General features: G+C 50.5%; 1 protein-coding gene across 2 annotated transcripts in view; it reads right to left on the bottom strand.

Moving 5' to 3' along the window:
* Positions 1 to 3,599: 3,599 nt before the first annotated feature.
* The window catches only part of VANGL1 (VANGL planar cell polarity protein 1), a 46,487-nt gene continuing 42,154 nt past the window's right edge, over positions 3,600 to 7,932 (bottom strand). For both annotated transcript variants that reach the window (XM_063351665.1, XM_063351656.1), the window contains one exon: positions 3,600 to 4,666. The gene's annotated coding sequence lies outside the window, so the exon portion shown is untranslated. The remainder of the gene's footprint in view (positions 4,667 to 7,932) is intronic.

Below are 7,932 nucleotides of genomic sequence, written 5' to 3'. Positions count from 1 at the left end.
CTTTTACAAAATAGAAGCTAAAAGGTTTGCAGATCTGTTTCACATCTGCGACCCAGATATAATCAGCTCCTTCTCGTTCCCTCTTTTAAAGCATGCCCACAGCATCTGACTCGTGCTGAAGAGAGGTCCAAAGAGCTAAAAAGTTCCGAGTGGCTCTTAAAACTTCCAGAGAGGCTGAATCAAATGTGTTTCATCAAGAACTCCCTTCTCTCTGCATCCACTTTTCATTTATGCTACCTTTTCAAGGAGAAAGAAAAAAAAAAAAGACTACAAAGACTGTAGATGTCTATGCATTTGGAAGCCTGATTTTTGCCTTTGGAAGAGACTTTAAATGTTTCAATTTACAGAATAGCATCATCGCCTAGAGCTATCTGTGGTGTCTCTGTTTTTAAAACCTTTGTACCTTCATGTTTCTAAGGGTGCTGGAGGGAAAAACCACACCCTGTTCTCCAAGGTCTCTTCCCCTGCCTTCGCATTGCAGCCTCCTTGTCTCACTGTCTCTCTCGAGGTTTTGCTCCTTCCTCTGTATTTCGATATGTAAGCAAGGTGGGCGCACTGAGCTATTCTAAATGCACATCCACAAGGCAAAAGTTATCTCCCTTCTTCCTCTTCTAAATTGTATTTAGTGCTGCCCACATGGAGCACAAAGACTGCTTGTTCCCTTTGTCTTGGCCCCACCAGCAAACAACCATTCTCCTCCTCCTACGGGCAGGACCCACGGGTTTTTGGGAGGCCTGCAAGCAGCAGTACTGCTGCGTGAGGGCTCTTGGCGTCCCCAGGTTATTTGCATTAGCTGAGCTGGAACCAGAGCAAGCCCCAAGTCATGTACAGAAGTGGCCGTCTTCACCCCGTTCAGCTCCCCAGATTTTAGAGGAAGGGAAGATCAGCTCAGGGTTTTGGAGACGGCAGTCCTGCAGCAGCCCCCAACCTGCTCACAGCCCGCTGTATAAGCAGTAGCCAGGAAAAAACAGCTCAAACCTTTTCCGAGTTCGTTATGGAGGGGGACAAGGAGATGGGGAGAAACTGGAAAACAGCTTTCTTCCCGCTTGAGGTACTCTCCATTTCACTAGCAACGTGTCAGCATAAACCCACATGCACACTCACAGCAGGGCTGTAAAACTTGTTACAGCATTTCAAAGCAACCCGGACAGCCTTGTTGGTAGATAGTGATTTATGCACATGCAGTCACCCCACTACACCGTCCCTACCTACATCTGCAGGCACGTTATGCTCGCTGCTCTCCCTTCTCTCAGCACCTCCTGACCCGGCAGTGCACGGATGCACACATGAAAAGGGAACGGACACCCCTGCCCCAGTGGATTATCTGTCAGTACGGGAAAGGACTGTAACCTAAACCCATCAAACCTTCCCAGTCCAACATAAACTCAGGAGGGGCGCTGAAAGACAAATCAAAGCGCTCCGCTTGGCCAACTCCCAGCGCGCCTTCCCTTCCTGTGCACTGTTGTGAGACACCACGTCCTGCTGAGAAACCCCCTTCCCCTTGCACCCACCCCACCTGCCCCGAGCTCCAGCCCGCCCCCCCCCCCCCCCCAGCTTGCCGCACATACTTTCCCTGGAAGCCCTCAAATCCAGTTTCTCCCTGTAGCTCCCAGCAGTTCAGGTCCGGGGCTGGGACAGCAGAGCCAGTACACAGCAGTGGGAGAAGCTGTTTTGGGGCTTGAAGCCCTGCCCACCTCGACAGTCAGATGTTTTATTGAACTACTAATTCAGCTAACAGTATTGTACGGTGAGGTGTTGCTAGTGCTTCACTCAAGGCTCTGGGGCCAGTCGCCTAAGGTGGCAAATTCCTTTCTTAACCCATTTGTTATAGCCTGACTGCATGCAGCCTCTTTGCCCCGTATCTCCCCACGGAATTCTCCAAAGCTGATGTCTTCTGACTGTCCGTAACTGCGAAGCCTGGTTCTGTCACCTACTGGGGTCAATTGATCGTATTTCGTATGAAGCCACACTTCATCCCTGAGCCCTGCCCAGCATCAAATACATTTATCTGCCCTGGTGGCTGTAGCTTTGCTGTCTTGAGGTGGCTGCAGCCTTGTGCCCTCACGGCTGGCAAGGGCACTGCAGGACAGTCCTCTCCTTCCCAAGTGACCCCAGGCTGCTGCCTCCCTCAGGCAGAAGGTTCAGCACACCAAGTCCCTCCAAGCATTGCTGCATCCCCTTTCTGTCAAAGGCTTGGGTTGGTAACGCTTAACCCAACGTTGCACCTGAGGCTCCCTCGCACCTCCAAGACCCCTGCAATTTCAGCAGAAGACTTGGCCAAACCAGAACAGCACCCTCAGCTCTAATTTCTGCTGAGCTACGTGCCACAGCCCCTTATGATTCAGATACCTGAGCTCTGGGCGAAGGCCCGGGGAACTGGTCCCTCTAGCAAAGCCTGTTCCTTCCATCAGCTTCCACAACCCGCAGCAGGAGAGAAAGTGCCACAAACGGCAGCGATCGGGTGTTGATTCGGTATCAGCGTTAAGCCACAAACGAAACAGAGCGTGATGAACTCGCATGTAAAGACACAACTCTCAAGGCTAAGAGCCTAGGACGAGCCCATTATCTTGTCTGTGCCAAATTCCTGCTTCTTACACACCTGCAGCCGGCTCCCACAGTGTTTTTACCCGCACAGCTCCAGTCTGGCAAGTCAGGTCTTCCTCCGAGGGGCAGGAGGGGACCAGCAATGGCTGCGCACCCACGGCAGGCTCCGCAGGGCGGCAGCGGCGTTATTTCCTCTCCCTGCCCACCTTCAGGAGCTGCACTGCAAACAGCCCAGGGCTGGGCACTGCCAAAGCACCAGCAGGATGAGGGGGACAGATCAAAAGCAGAGAGATCACGGGAGGGCAGGAGGCAGGACGGAGCACATGGCCATCCCACCCTTCCTGCTTCCTCCCGGGCTTTAGTTCAGTGCTCTGTAGCCTAAAAACATCCATCTCCTCCCCCCCTCCCCAAGCAGAGAATTACCCACGTGGACGTTTCTCTCCATCAGCGTTTATACGTGTGCTGCTTATCTCCACAACTGTTGCATTGTATTATTTTTTTTCCACCACCCAGCAGCATCCTGTGGATTTTTCCAGCAAAGCTACAGAGAAGCTCTGCCGAGCCAGAGGCCAGGTACTCCCCATTAAAAGGGGCTTTCCTGAAGAGGGGGTACCAAAGACAGCCTCGGAAAGGCTGCTTCCATGTTTCCTCGGACACGGCTGTCGGTTTTTCCCAGCTCTGGGCATGCTGGTGACGGAAAGGGGAGGTGGGGAGAGCCACACCCACGGGCGCTGCTGGGGCGAGATCCCCGCACGACGTTAGAGCAGAAGGCAGGCTGGCGTCCACGCAAACAAGGAGCACTGGCTTTTCCTCCTCTCGCCACTCGTCCTCCCTGCCAGCTCCAAATAAGGAACTTTGCCACGAATCCGGCACTTCATAATTCATGTGCGAACGAGGAGGGAAGACAGGAGGCAGAAAAACCTGTTCCCACTCCAGTCATGGCACCCCCCCCCCGCCCCCCAGCTGCATTTGCTCCCCATCGTTTGAGATTTCAGGTGTTCAAAGCCAGTCTTTCTTCAGGAGTGATAAATGAGTTTGCATTTTACTGTGGCAGGGCAGATCAGAAAGGTCTAGAAGGAGGGTGACAAAAAGACAGCCTTCAAAGAGGTTAAGCCACATGTTTGCAGGGCCCCTCCCAGCCACCGTTAAGGAATGCTTGAAGGCCATTTCTTTTTTTTTTTTTTTTTTTTTGCCTCTTTTTGTCTGAAAGGATAAGAGGAAGGAGTGGGACAATCGAATCTGGTTTCAGTTTATTTCCAGAATTTTACTGTACAAAATATGCAAAGTGTAAAACGGTTTTATGTTTCAGTTTAAAAACAACAAAACCCCATCCAGCTATAACTTAAGAGAACCCAGCTTGGAACAGAACAAGTTACTAGGCTAGACCCACAGTGCATTAATGTCACAGACACCAGGAATTTGCTTAAGTTCACAATTAGAAAAGAACAGAAAGACCATGTACCCTTGCAGTTAAAGTCACATGTGCAAAGAGGGGGGGGAGGGGGCGGAGAAAGAAATGCTGGTTAGCGTCTATTAATTAGAAAACCTTGGCAAAACCCATCTTACTATAACAGAGTTTGTGTAGAAAAAGAGTATTACACAGTGATTAAAAGAAGGTGAGGGAAGGGCATTCGCTCCCACCCCCTTCCCCAAGACACGGTAACGCTGAATCAAAAGAAACAGGCACAGAAGAGTGTAAGATTCCTTCACAGTTAACGCCTGTGCAGGTAGCGAGCCACAGCATCCCCCCCAGTGCACGCAGGAGATAGACAGATACCCCCAAGCTTCGTTAGCGCTGGTGAGAGGTGCCCGGGAAGCGTCCAGAGGGAAGGATTCCCTCTCTCGGCAGAGCACACCCCGGGCAGGGATGGTTGCCCACAGGGCTTCGGTATGGTACAGGGATAAAAAAGTAGTCTCTTGGAGGGATGCGGAGGGGCGGACGATGCCAGCCATACCGCTGGTGCTGCGGGAACCCAGCTCAGGAGTACCCCAAAGCGATCCGCCTCCCGTCACAGAGCAGCTGTCGGAAACGGCAACTTTTGGTCATCATCTATCGGAGGCAGCAGCCTGGACACAGGAGGATGCATATTCCTGTAGGAGACTTCATGGCCCAAAGCCATTTCTTTTAGGAGAAGAGAAATTTGCAGGGGGTTTAATTTATTTTTTTTTTAAAAAAAAAAACAAAACAAAACAAAACAACCAAAACCAACCACCACCCAGCAGCTCAATCCCAAAAGCGCTTCCTTCTTAACACAGTTTAAAACACTGAACCACCAAGCCTGGCTTGAGGCTTTAGCCATGTACAATGCACACATCTATCAGGGAAAAAGCACACAGACACACAAGCTGAACGAGGAAACAGACGTCTGCGCATGAACAGGTCTCGTGAAACCTCTCACACGGCAGGGCAGAACCGAGGGCAACTGAAGAGCAGAGCCTGGGACCAGACTACGGCATTTTTGCAAAAGACTGCAAGAGTTTTGTTTTACCTTTGAAAAGGGCAGATTTACAAGTTTTGGTAAGCAAGATGAAATTGGCTTGAACAGGTTTCCACGTTTAGCACGGTAGGGATCTTTCCATTTTCCTCAGCAGCAAGTGTTGGAAGCGAGCACATCTCAAACAAGACTTTTAAAAGCTACTTATGCAGGGCCAGCTTCAGAAACTGCTTCCCCACAGCTTTTGGCATACTTGGCAACAGCCGATTCCCAAGGCTTTGCATGGAGATTCCCATCCCAAAGGAAAAGGTTAAGAGGCTCCGATTTGTTCAGAGCTCCCCTAAATTCGCGCCTTATCATGAGCTGCCCCCAAGCTCCAAGCTGTAGCCCCAGCACCTCCCATCCCAGTGGATATTTGCTCTGCCTCACTAGGGAACTTCAGGGAAAAACAGGGGAAGGGGAGGATGGGAGCTGGAGTGACTGAAGTGGCTGGAAGGAAAACTTTTAGAGGCAGAAGTCAAAAAAATAGCTATAGCAGAGGCTGAAATCAGATCCGCCTTTCTCTGCAATATCCTCCTTCCGTGGGGGAATCGCTCTTGAAGGCACCCAAGACAACGCCGGAAGCAGAAGCTGGCCTTGCTCTGCAAGCAAGCTGCATCACACCACCCTTTCCATGCGCGTCCATCCCACCCCAGCTGCCCTGCTGCCTACAGGGGTGGGTGGGTGGCAACGTCTCACCTCCACAGGGTGAAAAACTGGTAGTTGCAAGCAGCCCCCCCACCTCCCCAAGCTGACCACAGGGACTCGCTGAGGGACCACACGCATGCTATTGAGAGGAGCGCTAAAATGCTCACGCTTCTCCGAGCACTGCAGCCACATGACAATGAGGGGCTAGGAGGTGTGCTAATAACCTTCACACAGCCCCAGTTAGAAGGCTGGAAAGGTATAAGGGTCTGATATCCACCCCTAAACTCCTAAAAGCTGTAAGAAGTCTGAATCTTTCACTCTTTAGCTATGAAAGAGAAAGCCAGCCTTCGTGGGAACCCACAGCCACTTCCATCTGCTCTGTAACAGTTGAAAGTCTTAGCTGCATCTGGTTTTGGAACATCTCAGCATGGTTTTGCATTTAGGCTGTAACAAATCTGAGAGCTAAAAACCAAAGCCTTTAAAGTATCCAAGCAGCATATTTGAGAGTCATAGGAAAAACGCCAAATGTGGAAGATAGGAGTGGGGCAACACCACTCCTGGCTAGGCAACACGGCACCTTTAATCAAGGATGTCCAGTGCAATGATATCTAAGGAGGACACTGTCCACTTCACCACAAACAGGGTTATCTTATAAACCACTTGAATTCTAAAAAAAAAAAAAACAAAACAAAACCAAAAACCAAACAAAACCAAAACAAACCCCCAACAATTCCCAGCCAGGTATGAGCATCCAAGGCTGGGAGAGAGGAGGGAGAATATGTGCAAGGAGACAGTGCAGGATAGGAGAGGCATTCGGAGGAAAACAGCCTGCACTTGGCTGGCAAACCCTACAAGCCTTATTTATGCTCAGCTCTTGGCAAGCTCTGCAGAAGTAAGGACTGCAGGATTTTGGATCAGAGCTTCATTCCCTGTGACTCGATTCTTACTCATTAGCTGGCTATAAACAGAGTTAAACAAACCAGCCTGCTCCCACTGCTCAGTATTTTTATGAAGAGTCTGAATTCCTATAGATGCCACAGATCCATCTGTGGATCTCAAAGCACTTGATGACAAGTTGGGAGTTTAGCCCCACAACACCCCAGTGAGGTAGGTATGACGGCGGTCCCCTGATTTTGCGTGGCAAGGGGAAATAAGAGAGACCCCCCCCCCCTAAAATAAAAATGTCATTAAAACCCCCAACAAAACCAGGGAATACTCAGGAGTCCCAATTTCCCCTTTGAGTCCGTCCTCACCCCTAAGGTTTATCTCTAAAGAGGTGGTTTGAGAGGCCAAGTCCTCTCCTTCGGATTTCATCAGGCAAAGCACCCACGCTGCTGACACAGGGAAGAGCATTTAATGTAGGAGATGGCCCCCACTGAAGGTATCCTTCTCGGCAGCAGGCAGAAAAGGCAGCGCTGAACCACAGCACACAGATGAGGAAGCAGACGCAGAGCGAGCACGTGCCGCTTCTGTCTGGTTGTCCATGTGTTTAAGGATTCAACGCAATTAAGACATGAGTTTCCTGAGCAGATACTGACAGAAAACCACCCTTGTCGGGGAAGGAAAAGGAAAGGAAATCCTGGGAAAGTAAGGAAGTTTTGCAGGTGTCAGAGACAAGGTGCTCTCATGCACATGGCACACCCAAGCCCCTGGCGAGGTGGTTCTTGTTCTGGCTTCACAGAAATGAGCCAATTCAGCCACAGGCAGTAGCCTCCACACAGGTATAAGCACTCCATAGTCTCCCAAGCTACTCCCCGTCTCTCCCACCTTGCTGGTTATGCACATCATAAAAGCCAGAGACAGGCATCTTTAGGAGAGCCAAGTGTGATATGCTATACGCTCCCCTTCCCTCCCCCCCCCACAAGGAGGGAATAAAATAATCTATTTTTTGAAAAATAAAATACTGCAAAGGCCACAGTCAATAAATGAGTCCCCATATGGACTCCCAGAAAGCCTGACCTAGAAAGAAACCCAAACACTAAGTTTAAAGAAGGGAAAACTCCACCTGCTTCCCATCCTTTAAGGGACTGATCCCACCACGTACCGTGCCATCTGGTTTCTTCACAACCATGTCTGGCACATTACATGGAGAAGACAGGATCCAGGTGACTACCACACACTTGTAAGAAAGGTGCAGGAGACTGCAGGTGTCACTTGGATGGCGAATCACCACTTTGGACCCTCACTCACCAGGGTGCTCCCCTGATCCCAAGAGGACTATTTGCAGGTGCTGTTGGACACGCAGCTCCATTGCTGCTGAAGGTGG

This window comes from Chroicocephalus ridibundus, chromosome 1 (assembly GCF_963924245.1).
Source record: "Chroicocephalus ridibundus chromosome 1, bChrRid1.1, whole genome shotgun sequence".
Classification (NCBI taxonomy): Eukaryota; Metazoa; Chordata; class Aves; order Charadriiformes; family Laridae; genus Chroicocephalus; species Chroicocephalus ridibundus.
The sequence above is the reverse complement of the archived record's forward strand: the minus strand, read 5'-3'. Positions and strand labels throughout refer to the sequence as shown.